The sequence below is a fragment of the Triturus cristatus genome, chromosome 2_1 (genome assembly GCF_964204655.1).
Source record: "Triturus cristatus chromosome 2_1, aTriCri1.1, whole genome shotgun sequence".
Classification (NCBI taxonomy): Eukaryota; Metazoa; Chordata; class Amphibia; order Caudata; family Salamandridae; genus Triturus; species Triturus cristatus.
The window spans coordinates 121,341,966-121,367,169 of NC_140581.1; the positions used below are offsets into that span (position 1 = coordinate 121,341,966).

General features: G+C 44.1%; 1 protein-coding gene and 1 long non-coding RNA gene across 2 annotated transcripts in view; one reads left to right on the top strand and one right to left on the bottom strand.

The window, feature by feature from the left end:
• The window catches only part of LOC146863861 (uncharacterized), a 378,717-nt gene that overhangs the window by 90,893 nt on the left and 262,620 nt on the right, over positions 1-25,204 (bottom strand). The window contains exon 3 of the long non-coding RNA XR_014969571.1: positions 2,077-2,197. This is a non-coding gene — a long non-coding RNA (uncharacterized LOC146863861). The remainder of the gene's footprint in view (positions 1-2,076; positions 2,198-25,204) is intronic.
• Positions 1-25,204, top strand: part of MYORG (myogenesis regulating glycosidase) — a 95,498-nt gene that overhangs the window by 46,062 nt on the left and 24,232 nt on the right. The window contains exon 2 of the mRNA XM_085628598.1: positions 11,496-11,579. The gene's annotated coding sequence lies outside the window, so the exon portion shown is untranslated. The remainder of the gene's footprint in view (positions 1-11,495; positions 11,580-25,204) is intronic.

Consider the following 25,204-nt stretch of genomic DNA (forward strand, 5'->3'; position numbering starts at 1 on the left):
GTTAACGAGGGAAATAGGTCTATAGTTTTTACAGAACTTTGGGTCCTTGCCTTCTTTGGGTATAAGGCAGATGTGTGCTTCTGAAAAAGACCGCCTGATGTTTCCAGGAGGCAAAAATAATCAATCAAGAGGAGTAACTTGGGTAATAATAATTTGGAAAAATAAAGAAAACATTCAACAGTAAAACCATCAGGTCCGGGTGGTTTCTCTTTTTTGAGATGTTTAAGCACATCTAAAAGCTCTTGTTATGAGATATCGGATTCCAGTGAAGATAAATCAGGGGATGATTCCTGGGATTTTTGTATGGTGGAAAAGAAGTTATACAACATGAAGTCCGCAGGGTTTGTTTCGAAGGAGTACAATAATTTGTAAAAAGAGGAGAATGCATTTAAAATACCTTCATCTTTAAATTGTAAAACCGACTGTTCATCATAAATAGACTCAATGTTCAACTTGTAGATCCTGGTTTTCAAATAATTAGCCAGAATTTTCCCTGCTTTGTTCTTACCTCCATAGAATTTCGCACTAGACTTTAACAAATATAATGACGCATTATCTGTTGATTCTTTGTTGAATTGCAATTTTGGTTTTATGAGATTATTCAAAACATCTTTTGAAGTAGAAGTATAAAAAGAATGCTCCAGTCTCTTTATATCTAAGAGAAGAGCTTGAGTACGTCTGCGTGTGTTAGTACGTTTTCCAGGAACGTAATTTATTATAAAGTCTCTTGCTGAGGCTTTAAAGGCATCCCAGATAGTTGAGAAGGGTAGGGAATCAGTTTGGTTGATTGAGAAGTAATCATTAAAGAAGGTAGTGAATGAGGCAGGAAATGCAGGATCTAATAAGAGAGCTTTAATACAATGCCACCTCCTAGGAGCATTAACTTTGGGTATGATGTCAAGACAAATTGAAATGGAGGCATGGTCCGATAATAATATAGGTCCTATTTCTGCAATTGTCAGTGCTTGGGATATGTTATGTGATACAAAAAAATAATCAATTCGTGATTGCGAATGGTGAACCGGGGAATAAAAGGTATACTCTCTAGTAACTGGGTTGCATAATCTCCATGCGTCTAACAATTTGTGATGGGTAATAGCATGGATGAAGGACTTATGTGATTTGTTGGGGATAAATGAAGCTTTAGAGTTACGATCTATAAATGGGTCAAATACTTGGTTGCAGTCTCCTGCTAGTATAAAGTTGTCTTCCATGCAAAGAGTGATTTGCTGTGCTAGTGAGGACCAAAAAGAGAAGTCACCACCAGCGGGGGCATAGACATTAAAGAAAGAGACTGGAACATCCTTCAACAACAACTTGACATTAAGCCATCGGCCCTCAATGTCGGACTCCTGCGAAATGAGTCTGACGCGAAGCGATTTTCGAACAAGTATCATAACTCCATTACGTTTTACATCACCTTTGGAGAAGAAAACTTCTCCTACCCACCCCTTTTTCATTTTTAACGATTCAATCTCCGTAAGGTGCGTTTCTTGGAGAAATATCAGGTCTGCATTCAATTTAGCTAAGTGGGTGAGGACTTTCTGCCTTTTTATGGGAGAATTGAGTCCCCTGACATTCCAAGACACCAATTTCAGTGACATAACATCTTAGAAAAAACAATACACGAAAAAAATGCATACCAATAACCCAATTCGCTTGAACATGGATGAAGAATAAAGAAGAAAGAATATATCCTATGAAGGGTTACAACGAGTAGTATGTAATGAAGTAAAGATGCAAAAAATAAAATTAAAAAGAAGTATGACTGAAGTGACGAGAAGATAGAATAGAAAAATACTGAGATAAATACGTAAAAAGGAAAATGATAGAAAGAGATGATGAGAAGAAGCAGAAGAGTGATGACAGGAGTAAACAACAATGAAAATTGGAGTGCAACAATATCAAAAGTGAGAAGGATCAGAGAAAGAGACTGAGTGTGAAGAAAAAAGACAAAGGGATTAAAATGAGCAGAGACACCTAATAGGAAATAAAGAAGATTGTTTGAGAAGGAAAGGAGAAAGAATTCTTGGACGATACATAAAAAAGAAAGAGAAATGCAAGAAAACAACATACCTACAAAGGGAAGATTCAGGGATACACGGGAAGGGGGGATGAAACCACATGGAGTAGGCGACACATCCGGGGTCAGCTGAACGGAGGATCGGGAAGAAACCACAGTACAAGGGTACTAAATCTGTGGAGACGGACAAATAATAAAAATTAGAATACAAATTGGAGCAGACAAGGACAAGCGAGAACAGACAGTCACATTAAACAAATTGAGAGCAAATTAACTTTTTGATGACAACAAGCTTATCAAGGAAACTATGAGGAGGAAAGCAAAATCTGGACAACCTGTAAGGAAGCAAAAAGAGAAACACATCTAATCAAGCACTGAAAGAAGAAGAAGGCCCTGAGGAGTCCATAACATCTGTTTTGCACGAGTTAATAAAACTTTGTAGACATGTAGGGTCTTCATACGTTGTCGTTCTGTTGTTATACGTAACCTTGAAGAGACATGGAAGAAAAAGGCCATACCGGGCTCCCATGGAACGTAAGTCAGATCTCATGCAATGAAAGGCCTTACGCCTATTAGCAGTAGCTTTAGCGCAGTCTTGTGCAAAGAATAAAGACGAGCCTGACCATGTGATCCTCGGAGAAGCTTTGACTGCTGATAGAACTTTCAACAAGTCTGTATATTTCAAGAAATCCAAGATGACTCCTCTTGGTCTTTGTGATGATGAAGCATGAGATGGAGGACGTCCTAATCTGTGGGCACGTTGAATGTTGAGCAAAGTTCCTTCTGGCATGTGAAGCAATTTAGGGAGAAATGATTTAAAGAAAGTGAGTGAGTCAGACCCTTCAAGTCCTTCTCCCAGTCCATAGATGCGTAAATTGTTCCGTCTGTTGCGATTTTCCAAATCTTCGTCCTGTTTCTGAAGCGTAGAAACTTGTGAATGTAATTGAGAGACATTAACACATGTTTCTTGTAAGGAAGAAACAGTGTGTTCCACTGCGGAGACCCTTGTATCAAGTTGAGACCAGTTATCTGTTAAGACTTGTAACTTGGAATTCGTCTCCTCCATAAAGGGTCGAAGGACTCTAATCTCCTCAAGCAACATTTCCAAAGATACAGGCGAGACTGACTTGGGTGGTGAGGGAGGATCTTTTTTGAGGCGTTTAGTTACTTATTTTCCAAGAAGTCCAGAAGAGGGCTCCATTGTCGTATCTAAGCTGTGGGACGTGGACAGCAAGGAGTCTTCAAGCTTGGAAAACGCATAAAAAAGTTTTGAGTTCTTTATAAAAATATGTTTCTTAGATGACGTAGTGTGGAGAGTCTTTAGTTTGCCCATAAAGCGTTATCTGAGCCTTTCATTTAAGGGCAAGTAAACAGAGAAATAAACAGTGAGGTGTGGTAGTCACCAAGGAAAGAGTCATGAAGAGGGCATTTTTATTGCTTTGTTGAGCGGAATAATAAAGATGTAAACCTGGTGTCACTCTTTAGAAAGTGAGGAATTACATTCCGCACTCACCTCATATTTACTCAGCACTTGGAGAATATAGACCTACGTTTTCTGTGAGAGCCTGCAGGCAGTCACAAAATGGCTGCCAAGCTCATTCCTCACAGAGCCTTTATCAAGTGTTGAGCAGGAGAATGCCACATTATTAATATAGTTCCTAGGTAATACAGAGACTGTTGCTCCTTACTGGGCTTGCTAGATGCACAATGAGTGATTTAAAAGGAGAGTCGCGGCCCCAAACACATGAAAACCGCGATCGCTGTAAAAATACAAAAACAAAATGGCGGCCGCGACAATACGCAGCCGCAAATACGACGATATTTGCAGGAAAAAGTAATTGTTCGTTTCAGAAGGGGGCTCCGGAGGCTACATAGTGCTGAGGAAGTATTCTCCCAGCCGCTGCCGCCACCAGTGTTGCTCCGTATAAGCTGAAGTACGTGGAGTCTTCAGGAAGCGCCGGGAGCTTCACCCGTGCGCCGCCATGTTGCTAGGGCATCAAGCCACGCCCCCTAACCATTACATTCCTGCAAGTGTAATAATACAGTTTATTCCAAGTCTCCAAAGCTATATGAATGGCTTACGTGGCAGGCATTAGTCGTTTTTAATATTTATTGAATTAATAAACAACTGTTGTTCTGCTCCTCTCTAAATTACTCTAACAGCATCACCATGTGGCAGACTGTCCTAAGTGCCAGTGCCGAGCACCGGAAACTACAGGCACAAATTAAGCACTGCTCTGTAATGACAGTATTCATGGGATGAGTATGTTTAAAGTACTGTAAATGGGGAACTCTACCATGCAAATCAAGGAAAGCATATTTTGTGTGTGGAGTCTGGAATAGTGGCAGCGCCCTTTATCTAGCATGTGATAAGGTTCCAGTATATATAGATAAGAATTGTCATGATATACATTACCAAAATGATGTTAGAGGCGGCGGCCAAAGATGAAGCGGTGCATCTTCGCGTTGGGGCTTTTTTGAAGGTGCATTGGGAGGGATGATCTCGTTTTGAGAGGAGTGATGATCACTGGAGAGAAGTTAAGTGGTCCAGAAGTTTTTGTGTGGGAAGACCAAGATCACTAGAATTATGCTGCAGGGGACAACCAAATTATGTGGCAGGGTTGACTAAATTATGTGCCAAGAAAAAGCAAATTATGTAGCATAGTTCAGCATATTTTGTGACACTATTGCTTCATTATTTTGTCTTTTTTACAGATGGTATCTTTGTCTGGGAAAAGCTTTCACCTTATTTGTAACAGCTTAACACCCATATACAGCAATAAGTAACTGAAAGATGTCCAGTCCACCTTTGAGAAAGGCCTACTATTGTGCATGAACCAGTGTTGCTCCTCTCACTTTGCAGTCAAAGAAAGAAAAGTAAAGTGAATTATGTGACAATCTTGCAGTGAAAGTAAATGCTATAGGATGTCATTTTTTGTAGCACAACAACATGTAAATGAACTGTGCACATTCAGAAGTTAGGAAAGCAAAAATGAAGTACCTTAATGTAATTCTGACATGATGGAAACAGATATTTTAATAGCATCAAAACAAATGAAGATACTTTCTTTACCTGGTGATGCACAAAATATATATATTCACTGAAACCTGATTTCCACACAGTATTATTTGTGTGCAATATAGTTTTATCAGTAAAACTGTCTGTGCAAATTAAGTAGCCATTTCAAAGGAAAATGTGTCTCTGTAAATGGCAATGCTCTATCTACTGCACAATGCTTTCGTTAAATAAATTTTTTTAAAAAGCCTAATGTTTATCAAAGCTAGATGGGTCGCATACGTTTGTTGTTCTAAAAATTAGGATGTGAGTCTAAAATGTTTGGGAAGCACTGGTCTAGTTGGCCCTGTTCCTAACCAAAATGTCATAGTCTAACTTGCCTGGTCAAAAATATGGGGAATGCCCACAGGTCACTGTCTTTGAGAAGTCAGTGAGGTTGGGGCAGAGGAATTAATGTGCATGCCAGGTGCTAGCTGTCAGATGCCCAGGCCGCCTGGTTTCTCCCTTTACCCTTTGGACAGTGTGTTGTTTGAAGGAGGAATAGACACCTGGGGATGTACCTTCCAGCGCTGCCTCAGCAGTTACTGCAGCAGCGTTACCAAAACGAATGTGAGCACTAACCCCTTTAGCAAGGTTGGAACAGGGACCTACTTCTCTCCTGCACCATTCCTCGTCCGTTTGCTCCTGGGAGTTTTCCCGATGTTGCTCCTTTAACTCCTGTATCGTCAGCTGTGCCATCAGGAGTTCCTTCGCTTTGATCGGTATAGTTTTCGGATTTGGACTCCGTGAAATGAGTGCTGCCCGTGTCCCCAACGGAGGTTGTTTATTCATTCAAACAGTGATTCTTCCCCAAAAACAGCTTGAAATGATGACACCACCTAATAATCTGGTTCTAGATTTTAGAACGTGTTCTGCTCAGATAAACAACAAGCATTTGCAATGCAATAGGTCTCGCTTTTGCGAGAGTTTGAGCTATTGGCATTGTAAATGACAATGCCTTTTATTTATGTGTTTTGAAAACTTGCAAGAGGGGCGTAAACATGCATTCTGTACTTATAGCCTTTGCTTACGAGAAGCAAGGCTGGCGATAACTGCGCCAATTTTACTGCCAGCCTTGCTTCTCGTAAGCAAGGACTATCTGTACAAAGTGCGTGTTTACGCACCGCTTGCAGGTATTCAAAACACATAAATAAAAGGCATAGTCATTTACAATGCCAATAGCTCAAACTCTTGCAAATGCGAGACCTACTGCATTGCAAATGCTTGTTCTTCTTTGGGGTGCTAAATCATGGGATGCTCCATGCCCGTTTCCGCTGCAGGGAGGGGGGCTCCCTTCAGTTGGAGAATTTTGACATCTAGATGTAGATATAATCTATAAATCCGCCATTGGGTAATTGTGTTTATATACCAGAACGAACAATATTAAGTTGCAATTGAATTAAAAAAATGTAAACACTTCACAAGTATAATTGAATTAACAAAAGAAATAAAAGGAAATACTGAGTAAGAAACTTCATATTGCGCAGATATGCACAGTTGGTTGCTGGTCATGCTGTCCACTTATCGTAAACGAATCAGTCTGTTGACTTCGGCGCTGATATCCGCATTGACGTTCACTGCTGTAGTTTTGATCTTTGCCTCGCTGGATATCTTGTGGGATTGTTTTCCCTGCTGCTATCGAATTTCGTCTGGCCGAAAGGGGGCGCTGTTGCTTATAGTAACCTCTGGGAGTCCCATAACCTTTCTGGCATCATCACCTGCACACCATAAATGCTACTTAAGCGTCTTGCAGCCCCGCTGCATGAGGTGTGCCCTAGCCAATGGCAGGTCCGTCTGCGCCCGTCAGAGCCTGGGTCAACTCTCTTTGCCGTGCCAACAATCTGCCCCTAACTATGGGGAAGAGGAGGAACCCGCCAGTGGACACAAAGGGGAAGTCCCCCGATAAGATTAATTCCTCATTCCTCATTCTTAAATTATATTACTGGTACTAGGAGGACACTGAACAAGATTTCCACCGTGGACGCAAAAAATAATTCCTGCCTTTGTCTCTCCCCTGGTTTAGGCCCGCTGACAGAGTGAGTAATTTTCAGCTGACTCCCTTGAATACCACTCCCCTCCCCCTCCACCCCTCTCTGATGTCTGACCACTTGCAGGGGAACGTTTAAAAGGACTTGAATTATGATGCCCCAATATGTAGACCATCTTACTTTGCCAAGCATGTCATCTGGCATTTGTCGAGGACACAGCCTCCCTTTAGTATGGCACTGAATCGCTTTACGAAAGTCCTGTGTTGACTTTTTCAAAACTGTTCCAACGTTCCCCTCACACCCAAGAGTCTAATACATTTTGAGTTCAGATCAACCCGTATGAATAGGTATTGTATGCATATCGCGGTGAGAGGGAGCATTCATGGGCGTTTGGCTATTCATGCCTGTTTAAAGCAGTGAGGGCCTGGCCTGCCATGCACTCTGGAACTGACAGATTGCCCAGGTTGGAATGACCAGTGTGTTGACTGATATATTTTTATTTTGTTTCCGTCGCGGTCCATGGGACCAGGAAACCGACCCTCACACTGGCCCTTCCAAGCTGGCCCATCTGGCATTATCAGAGTGCCCGACAAGCCAGTCCACCATTGGTTTAAAGGGGCCAGCAGGTGAGTGATGTCACAAGAGGTCTCCAAACCTTAGCAGACTTCATCAAACAAAGGAACATTCTGGAATGCCTGCTGTTGGTGATTATTAGGGATGCAAGACATGGGAAGGATAAATGTTTATCTTTGCACTGGATGGTTCCTTTTTAGCAGGTGGGTACATTTAGAATAAGCCAGTAGTCGAGTAGTAATTAGATCAAAGTCGACAAGCAGTCAAAGGTGATGTGTTTCTGGAAGATGTTCAGGCATTCATTGAAAAGCTGGGCACTTCATTGGCACTGAAAGGGAACCAAGATATAGGCCTTGGAGTCCGTATATTTATTTCATGGATTATGAAAATTAGGATAATAATAATGAACAATGCATATGTTACGTTGTGTAAAAAGAAATGTATATAGAAAACAGGAAGAATATATATATAGTCATGTTGAACTAGGCAACCTACATCTGCCCATGCTTGTATGCAAAGCGTCCTTATCTATCTATCTATAGAGATAACAACACAGGAATAAAGAGGAGGTGGTGTAAAAACTAGACCGGGGTTGAAAATGTATATACATAGTAAAGAGGACTAGTGGTACTGACACAGGAAACCTGTACAGACTAAACCTCAGGAAGCCAGTACTAGGTATTGGATTAGAGGTCTGTATAGAGTGCAGTATTCTCATCAGGCTTGACCAGTGGGCAAGCCGAAGCTTTAAGAACAGTAGCCTAATAGTGCACCCACTGTCTGCCGAGCCGTAAGACTATGGCTTAGTGTTGTAATACAAAGTCCATTAGCCGAGGTGTATAATCTATAGATGTTTTATTTAAGCTTAGTTACAAGGTAAGTTCTAGGTAAGTAGGTAGATGATAACAGATAGCCCCACCAGGAGCAGCCTGCTTCCCTGCTGCTCAGCCTGCATCCTCCGACTGACACTCCGCACATCACCAGGCACCCAGGCATTCCTGACATCACCAAGCATTCAGCATTCCATTCATCACCAAGCACTCCAGCACTGCAGTGAGACAGAACAAATACCAGCACTCACCACAGATACAAACCAATACAAATTTCTGAATGATGCCCCCTGCGGGCGCCGGCTCCACAGTACGGTGCAAAGCAGCTCCCACAATCACGCACACGACTGACCGTTCACCCGCTGCAAAGATGATTTACTGGCCAGCCTTGCAATAATCCGTAAATGAGAAGCTGACAGTTTCCAATACTTCTGTGCAGTTCGTTGATCCTGTAACATGCTCCACCACTGTCATTATCGCTTCTCAATTTGTCGGCTGCACTTACGCCTCCAACAGGCAGGTAGTTTCACATGAGAACTGTTGAGCCAAGATTAATTTAGGATAAAAGGAATGAAAGAAGATCAAATGGATCTCCGTCTTCTTTTAATATACACTAACACAGCAGGAGTTATCAGACAATTTCAACAGTAAAAGCGCAGTTGCAGTCTTGGCACACAGGGAAGCAAACTTGCCAACATTAGTTCATGAAATCCATAAATGTTAATAAGCTCAAACGCCCCAGGCTGCGGACTGTCCAGGTGAGGAGGGGCACTGGTGGGGCTGATCAGGATGTTGTTTTTCCTTCAAGTTTCAGTTTGCTTAGTTCCAATCTCTTCAGTAGGTTCCTTCGTTCCAGTATCTTTAGCAGGTTTCTAACATTACATAGTCCACAACACGTTGCCAAAATGTTGTAATGCAAAGTCCATTAGCTGAGGTGTATATTCTGTAGATTTATTTAAGCTTAGTTACAAAGTGAGTTCCAGGCAAGTAGGTAGCTGATAACAGCCCCACCAGGAGCAGCCTCCCTGCTGCTCTGCCTGCACACTTCAACTGACACTCAGCACATCACCAGGCACGCAGGCATTCCAATACATCACCAATCATTCCAGCACTCACCCTGGCTGAGCAGTAGGGAAGGTGAGCCAAGGAAAAGGAATGGCAACACTTAAGCCACAACACTTGGGCTCCTGAACTGGGCAGAGTGCCTCTGAAAGTAGTTAGCAGGTATATGTTGGTCACTGGAAAATGTGGACGGTGCAGAGGTTTAGGAAGGTGAGGCAAAAGTGTTGGTTAAAAAACAATCCTTTCATCTCTTTTTGTGAGAGTTAATAGGAGGGAGGGGTGGCTAAAAGGTGGGTAGCAGTCCAAACCTTTGGTGCACAGCCAGAGGATTCTTTCAAGGATGAGTTCTTCTTTAAATGTATTAGAGCTACAAAGATGATAGGACTTACCAAAAAAGTCATAGACTCCTGCTCGTGGTGAGTCAGAGTGGAGAAGTTTGTGTTCTAAACACTGATCAATCCTATTCCAGAAATGAGTGGGGCTACAGCATAGAGAGAGACTTTGAGAGGGGCAAGATGAATGTCCTCAATTCCTAAGAGAACTGAAATACCATACTTCAGTCTGGGGAGTACCAAGGCTCCAACCACATCAGCAATAGTTGGGATTCTTGGCGGTTCTTGTGATTTTGGGTATTGTTGATGTGTTTGTGTAGGTTGAGATGACTGTTTCGAATGAAGCCAAGAGATTATGAGCTTTCGGTGCTCTTTAGGGTACATTTCAAGATATTCACGGAGTCTAGCCAGTTCAGAACCACAGTAGAGGAGTAGTAAGGTGAGATACGCAGGAATCCGCTTGTTACTTTTGAAATTGAGATGGCGAGAAGTCATCCAGGATTGGATGTCATTTAAAGTCTAAGTGAGGTTGAAGATCTCGTCAAGGGAAGGCATGTTTAAATAAAGTTGGGAGAGCATTTTTATGTTGCCGGTATAATTGGTAAGAGTCAAGAGGCAGGGTATATAAATTAAAGAGCACAGAATTGAAGTATGGAGTCTTTGGAAGCATGTGGAGCAATTCCTTGACATAAAGGAGTGGGATTTGAAAAAGTAGTTCCTAACTTTATTTGTTGCTTTTGATATGCAAGGTATGTAGGCTGGATTCAGAGTCTTAATCGATCCAAGAGAAACAAAGAGTGATGCTTAAATAATTTTTTAGTTAAGTATTTTGTGGAGGTAAGTTAAAGAGGTGGTAGAATGCACACTTATTGGTGGGGTTTGAAAAAGTGTTGTGTGAAAGGTTTCCATTCATTCGAATATAGCATGTTACAACATATGCAAATACATCACATTCCGTAAAAACGCGGTCGTTACAACGACCGCTTTATTTCAACACAATGCCATTACTACGCAAGTCATTACATCGACTTGCAGTAGATGGCACTGTAACATTAGGAATGTATAATTTACTATTCCAACTCCAGCCTACGCAACAGTAGGGAAGTTGTTGGAATAGTAAATTATACTATTCCTTATGTTAGAGCGCCATCTACTGCAAGTCGATGTAATGACTTGCGTAGTAATGGCATTGCGTTGTAACAACGCGGTTGTTGTAACGACCGCGTTGTAAAGGCATTGCGGTCTAATGACCGCAACGTAAAGGTTGTTTCCCACTCATACTGCTAAGAGCTGGTATGAGCTACCTCCAAGTAAAGGTGCTTGTATGAAGAGGATATTTTGAAGTCCTAAATTTTCAAAGTGGTCTTCTGAAAACCTTTCTTTTAACCATTCCATGAGCAAGAGAGAGGTTTGTATGAAAATGGAGGCCATCAACTTTGAATGATTTAGGCTACAGGTAGAGATAACTTTCAAGCAGAAACTTGTAGCATCAATATCTGAAAATTGAGTTCGTGAAAAAAATGACACCAGAGTTGGACCAATTAAAGTCCACTTTTTCTAGTGCTTTCTAAAATGTTTTCTTTTACACTTCTTCGTTGCACAACGTTTCTAACTTGGCTGCCTTTTTCTCAGATGATCAAGACTTCAGCCAGTCATCAGAAACTGTAATTGAGCCAGTGCTGCTTGGGAAGCACAGTCTGGACCAACTGAGAAACGGTAAGAGTTTGGCAGAATGGTCATTCATACGGGGCCAGGATTGGCATCATTCTTTCTTTCCAGGAACATCCACTGAAGAGAATGATGCATCAAGATGCACATTTTGGTTTAAACAATAAGCATTTGTTTACATTCATGGTTGAGCATCTTCACATAGGAAGCTGAGATAGGTTAAGGAAAATTGGGGAACCACTAAAAGGTGGAAGTAATGCTGCTGTTGCCATGAAGAAAATAAGACCAAGAGACAGTGGTCTCTCGCTGTGACTTAAATATTGAGCACACCCTCTTATGCAGTTAGAAGGTGGCGGGGAAGTAGCAATTTGTTGGGACGGTAGATTGGCTTGTTTGGATGTGGAAGTCCAATGGAACTAGGTGAAGAGTTTGTATATTCCAAATAGATGAAAGGCATCCAGGGAGTAATTGGCCATGCCAGCAACCAAACTTCCCCATAATGAGTTAGTCATACCCTAAGTAAGTGACACGTTGTAGGGCTTTTGAGCTGGTGGGTCTGTTTTATCTCTGCAGGGTTTTGAAGGAGGCAAAAGGTAAGATGTTGTAGAAAGTCAGGGAAGCATTAAGCCAGTGTTCACTGATAGGTTCTTTCAAGGAAGCACACATTACAACATTACTTATACTTGAATGACTCATTAACAATTCATCGGTTAGGCAGGGACTCTGCAATCATTACATCGACAGCCCATACAATAATACTTTGTATAGGTGTCGTGAAGAAGTCAGCTAGTTGTGTTTAACACATGTTGGCTAAATATTTGTTTTGAATTGCTCATAAAATTAATTTTACCGCTAAAGGAAGATACGATTTTGCAGACTAGTTGTTATAGATTGAGTCCAAGTAAAAATAAACTATTTAATGTTCACTTCCCTCAAGAGAAACTTCCAGTGGATGTATAATGCTGTTGTTGAGGGACACTGCAGGAGACTGCACCTAAAGCTTCTGTTCTTTACTGGCTAGGGTCCCCATGCAAGCTCAGGTTGTGAAAGTATGCATTTAACATTTGTAGAAGATCTTTATAGAAGCAGATCTATACCCAAAAGATGCTTAAGCACATTAGCACAGCATGCTGACTCCTAACACCCTCCGAGTGAGTAAAAAGTGGATGTGGCCCATTATTTTATATATTAGTATATTTCCATACTATGCTCTTAGTAGTAGAAAAGGCAAAGCAACACTCGGAGCACATGAATGTATTGTGAACTAAGATTTTATTTAGTTCATACAGTATGCTGTAAAATCCCAGAGCTGACATGTTTCGACCATTCGGTCATAGTCACCAGCCTGCTCCTCTCTGCCGAATTTCAAACCGCTTTAATTGTATGCATTCTGTCATATGTTTACTACTCAGCCGCACACAATGTCCAGGAGGTCTTCTGATGTCCTTTGATGGGTTATACCATGATAGTCTTACAGTTTGGTATATTTGGTTTAGAGTAATCCACTTATTTGATGTGGTAAATGATTTGAGCATTTATATCCCAATTCTCAAACTCATTTATTGCAATCCTCCGTTATTCCTGATTTGTGTTTATTTTATTAACCAAACTAGGGGTTGATTTTCATCAGATGTTTAAGGAGGTTCATCATACCTGGGCAAAGTGATTATTCAAGGTGTTTATGAAGCTCTTCATCCAAATTATGACCTGGTAGTACATTTGTATTTAATTTGTTACTATATCTTGATTTCATTTGTCTTATCTTTGTCACCTTGTCTCTTTCTATTTGCTAGGACAATCTCAAAGTATTTTAATGATGTTGGGTCACTGTTATGAAATCCCTTTTTTATTGGATTGCCATAGGATAACTGTAAACTTTGCATTTTATCGCTTCAATATATTCTTGAATTCTTTCCTGAAAGGGACAGAGAGTGCTGCTGACATACTTCAGTCCATAGGGACATCAATCATATAAACAACAAAAGTGATTTTGCTTGGTATACTTTCTTTGATTGTCAGCATTGACATTTTATGGGCTTAGTCGTCCATCATATAGATTGTGCTTTGAACCATAACTTGCGAATATCAGTGTTTTGTTTTCAGGGTTTTTAGCACGTTGAGGTGTAATACCCAAAGCTTACCATAACTTTAACTTTAGTTATTTTTTCAGTGAGAATATTTCTGGCTGTCCAGACCACTTAACAGCCAGTCATGAAGGCCAAGGAAAGATGTAAAGCAAAACTGTGTTTGGGGGAGAGGGGGTGAAGGGTGCTCACCCCACCACCTTCCTGGCCTGGCCACACACTTAAAACCCAGGAACTGGCAGAGTGTCTCTTACATGTACGCCGTGCTCAAGGGTAGAGGGTTTTGTTTCCTTTCCTTCCTGGCATTGTCTAAGGGTGTGAGAGGGTAACTTCAGTCCAAATCCTTAAGGCCTTGCCCAAGGGCAATATGGCATTTCTGATTATAGCGGGACAGCTGACTGCTGCCCCAGTGCCATTGCATCCTGCATTGCTGAATTACAAGTGCTTTCTCTCCCACTCCCCCCTTCTGTCCACAGGGGTAAATAGAATTTAAAATAAAAGGAAAGGTGGACTGGCAGCTGACTGCCCTCCTCGGGGTGTGGGTGTGGCAGGACAGCTTATAGCTGTCCAAGTACTCTATCCACATTTTGCAAAAAGAGCACACTGAGCTAAAAGCTGCCCTGGTCCTCTGTTGCATGCAGCATTTCACTTCTTTCATGGTTCAAAGAGACCCCCCTTTCTTTTTTTTATTTTTAAAAACATATTTTATTCATCAATTTGCGTATATAGCGCAGAGCTCTGCACACCAGAGGCATCTGCCGAATCAGACCATGCTTCACCATGAAAGCAATCGACTTTTGTTTTGCCAGATCAACAATGCATAACAAGGGCACATTAAATGGTGTAGAACCCCCCCCCCCAGCTCCCTCCCTCCCTCACCCCCCCTGAAGTTCGCACTAAGTCCACATAATTTTGTCCACAGCCTTGATGTAAAATCGAATAGTCCTAACATAACACCCCCCCCGCCCCTCCGTCTTTACAGACCCAGAAACTTAGCCCGGTAAATGAGACTCCCCTATCGCTGGCGGCTCCAACCATAGGCCCCGAAATTCCGCCCATCGTTTCCATATTTTATATTGCTTGCGCTACCCCCCTTGCTTTTGAGTACGGCCATGGGGCGGGGTGGGGTTTTAAATCTATCCACCTCTTCTGGGCAAGGCGGAGGACAATGTGACACATACTAACCGGAGCTTTTGGAGGCCAGGGGTAGCTAGATAACATCTCCGCCTTTTGTCAAGGTGGGGGCTAAAAGGCACTAATGGACATTCCAGTGTGCACAATGGGGGTGGATTGGGGTGGGGCATAGAAGCGCCTCCCTAAGATGGCTTCGCTTTCTTGGAAAGTTAGATAAACAAGCACTGGCAATGCCAAAAGGTCTGGCTTATGAATGAAACTGCCTTTCATATCATTGATGGACTTAGCCACTCAATAAGTCATTATACATGCACTCTATCACTCATCTTTTCACTCACTCAGCCATCAACTGACTCCTTCTTGCATTTTTGCTCTGATAATATCACAAAACACACACTAACTTTACAACATATGCAAAATAAATCAAAAGAATACAAGTAGAAAAAGGAAAACCTGCTGCTATCTAAAAATGGCAGGTATATGCTTGCAGTAACGAAACTAAACATAGCAGCGGGTGTCCATCTTGCAGAGGTATTGTAAACTGTCTATCGTTCTGTTAAAGTTCCAGCATGGCTGCTACGTTTAAAACCAATTTTTTTGGTCACCTTGGATTAGTGAAACAATGATACACTATGTACAAAAGCATTCCATAATGGTCTCCTGATTTAGAGGAAGTGCCCACATGGAATGTGGCACCCTGCGGATGAAATAAGTGGCAAACAAGAAGACCCATCAGCATTGCCTGGAGCACTGTACTATTCTCCTAAGAAACATCCAAAATAAAGGAGGAGAAGCAAAGTAAAGAAGAACATTTTAAATGAAAGGACTGACCATCCAGCTCTGACAGGGAAGCACACTCATTTTCAGGTGGATGTGCACACGTCATAAGAAAATGCCGTCATTCACAGGGAAAGAGAGCCGATGACTGATGTTGGCTGAACTATTACCCTGCTGTAATATGCTGTCATGGATTGAAGTAGAGCGTAAATGACACTCAGCGAGACCAATGGCAGCAGAGCTGACCCAAAGGCCATTATGTATCTATATTGGTATATATTTATATATATGGATGTAAATATATATTTTCTTTATTAAAAGATCCTTGCAAACAGCTAAGCTAGATTCTATAAAGAATTTTTACAGTGCACACTTCTACCCATAGGGCATGTCAGTGGCAGTAACCAACAAAAAAATCCTTCCCTACAAAGGTAATCTGTGACAATTCATGTAACACAATACCAAGCTGTACGCTTTAATACAGAGAAATAACAATCCACCCTTAAGTGGCTTTCGATTTTCACATATGCTTTCACAGTCCATATAAAAGGCCTACTGCATTTATCATAACTTTTCATAATAAACAGAGCAGACCTATGGCTTCGAAAATATTTTTTCCTAGTGAACCAATTAGTGTGTCTAGCTGATATCACTGGCTTGTCATCATAACCTACTGAGGCCTCCTGTGCTGAACTTAAGCTTTCCGACAAGCAAACAATCAGGCATATATTCATAAAATTACATAGTATACAAATTTACAGTTGGATAAGCAGAAAGAATACTGTCTCTCCTAAGACGGCCCAATAAGGATTCTGACAGTTCATCTTCTGTACCCACGGTTTGTCAGAGTGAGTAGACCGCACATAAACCCTTGCATACTACAGTAATCTCTGAGATTCCATGTAACAGAATACCTATCTGTAGGCTTTAATGCAGAGTAATAAAAAACTGACAAGATAGTTTATGACTCTATTGAAGTCTCCGTAGACCAGTTCAGTTTTTATTAAATTGCCTTTTCAATGCTGGTGAGCCAATGCAGGCAGATAATTCTCTCAACAAAAATAATGTCCTCTCTTGTAACCAAACTGCAGCCTCTAAACAACCATAGCCAATAAATAACTTTGCTTAGAAAAGTTCCCCATTTCTTTTCACTGCTTGTTGCTCGCCTTCAAGAGAAACCGTTTTATCATACCTACCGGTCAGTTGACTGATTTCTTTTGTGGTGGACAGCTCCCCTGCATTCACTCAGTTCACGAGGTAAGACCTGTGTTAAATGCTACCAGCCTTTATACATTCCCGAACCATCTTTCACTGCTTCTTCTGCGATTTCAACATTGCAAAAGGCACAAGCTCTTTGCTCCCACATAATTTTAGCAATCTGGCTACATCCTACCGATCCACCCGCCACATTCCCAATAGGCTGCTTCCTAATAAATGTGAGGTCACTTTCCCAACATTGTCTTTATCTCTTTTATTTTATTATTTCTAATGACCAATGCATAAGGTTTTAATGGAAACACGGCTAACTGATAGCTCAGCCACTAATTAACCCATGCTTTCTAATCTGGATATTTGGTAACGTGCCAAGACTGGAGGTGGACGTGCTATGGACTTTAGGATTTTCACACAAGGGCTCATTGATTCCATTCACTTCCTATTAGGCGAATGCTTCTTTTTACCCTAAAACTCAATCCCACATGCTCTCTTGGACCCCGTGTTTATCTCCCTCCAGGTCCCAGGACTAATTTTACTACTACAGTTGGTGACTTTCTTGCCCCATTTATCTTAAGACAAGTGAATTTCACTATTTTAGATGATCTCAATTATCATCTTGAAGACTCTTCTTCTAAAGACGCCACTAGTCTCATACATGCTTTTAACTCTCTCTATTTAAAATGGGAAAAGCACCTACTCTTTCAGCAGGACCTCCATTTAACCTTATTTTCACAAACTTTCATACCCCTGAAGTCCTTCCTCAATTTTCCCTTCACATGGACTGATGAGTACCCAGTCTCTTTTTCTACTTTAATAAACATTCAGCAATCCATCACCTGCTCCTTCATACCTTCTTCTCCTGAAATGACCTAGATCAAACTTGGCCCATCCAACCTTAGGGCCTGATTTAGTGTTTGGGGGACTGGTACTCTATCACAAATGTGACTGATTTCCCATCCACCTTATTACAAGTGTATTATATCCTAACGCACTTGTAAAAAGGTAGATGGGAAGTCCTTCACATTTCTGACTGAGTATGCGTTCTGTCTGCCAAACTCTTAACCAAGCCCTCAGTCCCTATCTTTCGGTTAATCCCCCACCGCTGCAATTGCAAGGACACCAATATGAATACTTACACAGCTGCTTTCAATGCTCATTGTTGGAAAATTACTGCTATTATTTTCATAGCACTTCTTGCTTAACGTGGTCCTCCACAACGCTCCAGAACAGCACTATCCTATGCGGAGAGGGTATGTGAGATAAAATGCCACTGGAAATCTTTAGCGAGATCTTGGAGACAGTCTTACGATCCTCAAGCTAAAGCCACCTACTGTAAGCCACTAAACAATGCCAGCTCCTCATTTGTTCTACACAAACTTCCTATTTTGCAAATAAAATTGAATAGGCAAACAATGTTCCCAAAGAAATCTTCTCCATTGTGAAAAGTTCCTCCAACCATCCGGTTGCTCTAATGGAATCATACTAACACAGGAACTCTACGCTGGTTTATCCTCTCTCTTTGAGGAAAACATTGAGAAAATGCAATCTAGCTTTCATCCATCCCATGCATACGTTTTCTCCCTTATCTTATCAGACTATCCACTGGTTCCACACGCTCTCACTTTGAACCACTTGGCCACCTTCATATGTTCCTACGGCTTTGACATAATGTTGCATGCGCATGACACTCAAATTATTGTCTCAGTATCCAGTGACCTGGCCTTAACCCAAGAAAAAATTCATTAATTGCAGGTCACAAGATGGATGAAACCTAACTCCCTTAAACTAAATGGAGAAAAAACTGAAATCATATTTGGAAAAAATACCTCTATCTGGTCACCACCTTGGTGGCCAACAGCAGCTTGGTGGTCAACAGAACTTGGTCCAACTCCTTCAGCTGAAAACTTGGGTATTTTTATCAATCTCAAGCTTTCTTTTGCCACTCACATTATACCTACGACAGCAATCTGTTTGTAAAATTAACCCTTTCCTCTCTTTGTTAGCACTGAAAACTTTGTCAGCACGGAAAACAGTAATTCAAGCAGTCGTCCTCTCATGCCTTTGCGTCATCTAACGACATCTCACGACTATGCCAACTCTCTATCTCGACCTTCCATCCCATTCTATTTGGAGACTCCAGACTGTTTAAAATTCAACTCCATGGGTATTACCAAACTTCCCTCCACATATCTCAGTTGGCAACCACCTCACCCATCTACACTGGCTGCCTGTCTTAAAACGTATCCACTTTAAGTTTCTCTGCATAGTAAATAGATCCTTGAACCTGTCAGGTCCTGCTTATCTCCGATCAAAGTTTCAATGTCATCACCCATCATGCCCCTTACGTTCTTCAAATTGTGCTTAATTAGGGTTTCTCTATCCTATCTTTGCTGTACAGGAGGCTGATCCTTTTCTTACTTGGCTGCCAAATTCTGGAAAACCATGCTGCATAACCATGAGAGCATCTCCAACCATCCTATTTGCCTACTTCGCTTACCTGTTTCCTCAGCTCAAGGATGCTGTTTTTGGGTATTTGTTGCACATTACAAATATCATTAAAAAAAATACAAATCGATCACATTAGGGGCAACTATTCTGGTTTCATCAGTCACAGAACATATGATGTTTTGCAGCGTGAATCTTTCTGGATTCACTATGCTGTGCATTATTCCGCGATCTTGTGGTTGGGTCCGGATTCGTAGTCTTTTCTTTGGTTTTTTTTTTTTTTTTGTAGCCCAGGTGGGCGTCGACGTCCACCATTTGGTGCACCTCCCGTGACGTCGTCGTGCTTCCTGCGGAAGTCCCACCTTTGGGGCGCCATCTTCAGATTCTTTTTTCCGCCGTTGGGTCTGGATCGTCATCGGGAAGCTCCAGAAATTCACTCGGAGGAAGAAGGAAGAAAAGCGAGTTTCATCGATAGAATCAAGAGAAGACATCAGGAATAGAACAGATTTCATCAGGAGCGCGAAGAAAGAGGACCAGCGAACCTTTTTTCTTCGACAGCCTTGGAGAATGCACGCTCAGAGACCCTGAGCGAAATGGACAAGACGCCATTCAAGTTCTGCCCAAACTGCCACCACAAGTTCGCGCAGAAAGACCAGCATCCGGTTTGCAACCTCTGCCTACCGGTGGATCACCGGAGTATCGACTGCAACGCCTGCTCAGCCTTCGCGCCGAAGACACTCAGAGTGAGAGAGAGGCAGAGAAGAGCCAACGCCAACATGGATGGCAAAGGGAAACCCCCGACACTCTACGAGCTGGGCCTCGACACGGACGACGAGGACAACGTCGCCGAGACAGCCGAAAACTTCACGGTCGTAGAGACCGACAAGAAAAAAGAAGACGAGGTAAGAGAATCGTCGAGCGCAAATCAAAAGACACCTCGAAAACACGAGGGTGACTCGAGAAAAACTGAGTCAGGGTCCACGAAGGGAGCCCCGGCGCCGAAAACTTCGACGTCCAAAGGGGGAACTTCGGACAAAAGGCCAAGCGGATCCTTACAAAAGGACTCCCTGGGGCAGAAAGACGCCGAAAGGCAAGGGTCGTCGAAATCGTCCCATGAAACTGGCCGATCGACGCAGAAAGAACGTTCGACGTCGACGCAAGTTTCATCGAAGAGACCCGCGGTCGACGCCGAAAGCATCTCCGAAATGGAGAAAAAGAAGAGGCGGCTCGAGGCCGAAATGGAGAACATCCTTCAAAGGAAGAAGGAGTTCGACGCCAGGATGAAGGAATTCAAGATTCCAACGGTTTCATCGGCGGACGTCGTCGAGGTCGAAGGCGAGTTCGACGCCGAAGGGCTGACAAGGGATCTCGAGGAAGAAGAGGAGCCCTATTATGAGGAAGAAGCCGAGGAAGAAGACCAACAGTCGTTCTACGAATCGGCGGCATCTACCAGCAACGACGTCGAATGGCACGATCTAGACACCGAAAACCCGGAGGAGGCCGTGGACACGTACCCCTCGAGGCCTTCGCCACCCGACGACATCGGGGTATACAATATGGTGGTGAAGAGCGCAGCAATGGCCTTCGGCGTCAAACTCGACGAGGAGAGGCCGAAAGCCGATTTTCTCGTCGAAACACTGCTCCCCATCCAGACTAGGAGTCAGTTCCTCCCCATGCTACAAAGCGTGATGAACCAGGGGAGAGAAGCCTTCAAGGAGCCTGCCACCTGCCGGTCGATCACGCCCAGGACTGAGAAGAAATATAAGCACTCCTCCCTGGACCCACCTTACATCAAGGGTAGCGTCACCGCAGACTCCATCATAGCCTCCACGGCCAGGAGAAGGGCCAACGTTCCAGCAACTTCGGGGCCACCTCCGGATAAGGAGAGCAGGAGGATCGACCTCACAGGCAGAAAGGTCGAGAGGAACGCCGCAATGCACTGGCGCATGGCGAATTCGAATGCACTCCTCAATAGACACCAATACCAACACTGGGATGAGATGGGGGAGCTAGTAAAGCACCTCCCCGAAGAATACCGCCAGAGAGCCTCTCACCTGGTGGATGAAGGCAAGAACATCGCCAACTCCTGTATAAAGACGGCGTTGGATGGGGCAGAGACTTCAGCAAGACTCATGGCCATAGGGGTCACAGAGAGGAGGCATGCATGGCTAAGAATCTCGGGATTCAAACCGGAAGTGCAGAACAACATCCTTGGCACCCCCTTCAACGGAGAGACACTGTTCGGAGCAACGGTGGACGAAAAGCTCACCCAGCTCAAGAAGGAAAACGAGACAGCGAGGTCCATGGGGGCCCTACAGCTGAGGGGAATGAGACGAGGAAATCCCTCGAGGAGACCCTACGGTAGGGGTGGAAGCCAACAGGGGACGTCGCACCAGGCGTTCCAACAAGGTCAGCAGGGCGAAGGTCACGGACAAAGTCAGCAGAAGCAAAGCTGGCAATATCAACCTCGGGGCCAGTCCTTTCGCGGGAGAGGGAACGGACGTGGCCAAAGGAGGAGAGGGGGCGATCAGCCCTCCTCGAAGTGACTCAGCACGCAAGAAGACTCCTACCCTCGTAAGGTCCCCAAGGGTGAGGCGCAAAAAAGTGTCATCAGGGGGAAGAGAAGATTCAAGAGCCTACGAGCATACGTCACCAGTAGGCGGAAGGCTGAGGTTCTACCTTCAGGAGTGGCGGCGTATAACCACAGACAAGTGGATACGGAACATTGTGCAGTACGGATACTGCGTAGACTTGGAGAAAAGACCTCCAAACAGGAAGCCGAAGGGAAGACAGAGATCGGCCCAAGAACTGGCAATACTCAGAGAAGAAACGCGGAAACTCCTACAAAAGGGAGCCATAGAGACAGTGCCGTTCAGGGAACGCAACAGAGGGGTCTACTCAAACTACTTCGTGGTTCCGAAGGTAGACGGAGACCTCAGACCCATACTGGACCTCCGTTACCTAAACAAGTTCATCAGAACGCAAAGGTTCAAAATGACTTCACTGCAGGAGGTACTGCCACAGATAAGAGAAGGGGACTTCATGGTCACCGTGGACCTCAAGGATGCCTACCTTCACATCCCAATAAACAGAAGGCACAAGGGCCTTCTAAGATTCAACATCGAACAGGAACACTACCAGTTCACAACCCTGGCCTTCGGATTAAAATCAGCGCCAAGGGTCTTTACAAAATGCCTGTCGGCGGTAGCGGCACACCTACGAAAGCAGGGAATACACGTATACCCCTACTTGGACGACTGGCTGGTCAAGGCAAACTCACGCGAGAAGTGCGAGAGGCACGCAAAACGCGTAACAGACACCCTCACAAATCTGGGATTTTCCATCCACTGGGGAAAATCATCGCTGGAACCGGAACAGGTAAAGATTTTCCTGGGGGCAAAGATCAACTCCCTCAACAGTACAGTAGTGCCCAGCGACAGGAGGACAGATGCTCTACTGAAGGAGACGCAGCTCTACCAGAAGGGGCGAGTTCTGACAGTGAGGGCGGTGAGCAAGATGATGGGGATGATGGCGTCCTGTATCCAGCTGGTGCCGGATGTACGCCTGCACATGAGACCATTCCAGGAATGGCTGCAACAGCAATGGTCACAAGCAAACGGAAGTTGGGAGGATCTAGTGGTTGTTACGCACGCAGTGCAGGAGGAGATAACTTGGTGGAACAGAGACAACATAACAACGGGGAGAAGCCTGACACCACCAAGCCCAACAATGACCATTACCACGGACGCATCGCAGAAGGGATGGGGAGCGCACATGGACAACCTCAGAGTGAGGGGTCTATGGGCTCCAGCAGACGCGGTCCGCCACATCAACTACCTCGAGTTGAAAACGATACTGTTAGCCCTGAAGGCATTCCAGAGACACCTGTTCGGCCACAGGGTGTTGGTACAGACAGACAACACCACGGCGATGTTCTACATCAACAAACAAGGGGGGACACAGTCGTTTCCCCTCTCATCCCTAGCTCAGGAGATTTGGAGATGGGCCATACCTCTCAAGATAGATCTACTGGCAATTCACCTACCAGGGAAGGACAATGTGGAGGCAGACTGGCTGAGCAGACAGACCTCAGCATCGCACGAGTGGGAGCTCAATGGCCAGGAAACGGAGAAAATCTTCCAGAGATGGGGGACTCCCACAATAGACCTATTTGCAACACGCCACAATGCAAAATGCCAAAGCTTCGCGTCCAGGCAACCAGATCAGCAATCCAAGGGAAATGCCCTATGGATAAGCTGGTGGAGGACATTTGCCTACGCCTTTCCACCGATACCCCTGTTGCACAGAGTGCTCGACAAGTGCAGAACCAGCAACATGACTCTGATCCTGGTGGCTCCACAGTGGGCGAGGCAGACATGGTTCTCACAGATTCAAGAAATGGCGCAAGGCAATCCGTACAGGTTCGAGAGGAGAAAAGACCTGCTCTCAATGCAAAACGGGGAGGTCCTGCACCCAGAGCCAGAGACACTCAACCTAGCAGCATGGCTCCTGAAGACCTAGAGTTCGCACACCTAAGGTTACCTCAGAGCACTATGCGAGTGCTACGGGAGGCAAGGAAACCTACTACAAGAAAGTGCTACAGCGCAAAGTGGAAGAGATTCACGGTGTGGTGCAGGAAAAAGGGCCTGCAAAACAGAATGACAAGAGACTCAACTGTGCTGAGGTACCTCACACACCTTCTAAAGAGTAACCTCTGCTCGAGCTCCCTAAGGGTACACCTAGCAGCGATCGTTGCCTACACCAGAGGTGAGAAGGGTGGAAGTTTCTTCACCTCGCAGGTGGTGAAGAGATTCATGGAGGGAGCCAAAAGAATGGCACCCCCGAAAAGGTTGCCGCCGCCGGCATGGAATTTAAACGTGGTTCTGACGGAGCTCATGAAGGCGCCGTTTGAACCCATTCACAAGGCCACTCTACAAATGTTGACGATGAAAACTGCCTTTCTAGTGGCCATAACCTCACTACGCAGGGTGAGCGAGTTTCAAGCACTAACGCTACAGGAGCCCTACATTCAAATTCACAAAGACAGGGTAGTCCTGAGGACGGACCCACACTTCATGCCCAAGGTAGTGTCGGCGTTCCACATGAATCAGAGTATCCAGATACCGAGTTTCTTCCAAAACCCGACTACAAACGCAGAAAAGGCCCTGCACACCCTCGATGCCAGAAGAGCGGTGATGCACTACATTGAAAGAACCAAGGAACTCAGGAAGTCGAAGCAGCTGTTTGTGTCCTTTGCTACTAGCTTCATGGGTAGACCAGTGACCAAGGGCACCATCGCTAGGTGGATTGCCCTCACTATTCAATTCTGTCACAAACAGGCTGGACAGGAGCTAACGGAGGGGCCCCAAGCTCACTCCACAAGGAAGAAGGGGGCCACAGTTGCCTTCCTGGCAAACACGCCCATCCAAGACATTTGTCTCGCAGCAACTTGGGCATCTGTGCACACGTTCACAAAGCACTACTGCGTGGACATTCAAATGAATAAGGAAGCACAGGTCGGACAGAAGGTGCTACAACACATTTTCAACGACCAGCGATCATCTTCCACCCAGCCACCACAAAAATAGGAAAACCGCTACAAAGTCTATGCACAGCATAGTGAATCCAGAAAGATTCACGCTGCAAAACGAAAAGTTTCTTACCTGTCGGTGTAGTTTTGCAGCTTGAAGATCTTTCTGGATTCACTAGCGAACCCACCCACCTCCGCCAGGAAGATGAGGCTGGAGGAAGAGGGGGTGAAATGGATAGGATCAAAGAAGTGGAAACGTACAGAAATATGGACAAAAGGATTAATCAATCGCCTAGGGTTAAAAAAAAAAAAAAAAAAAAAACAGGGAAAAAAGAACCCGAAGATGGCGCCCCAAAGGTGGGACTTCCGCAGGAAGCACGACGACGTCACGGGAGGTGCACCAAATGGTGGACGTCGACGCCCACCTGGGCTACAAAAAAAAAAAAAAAAACAAAGAAAAGACTACGAATCCGGACCCAACCACAAGA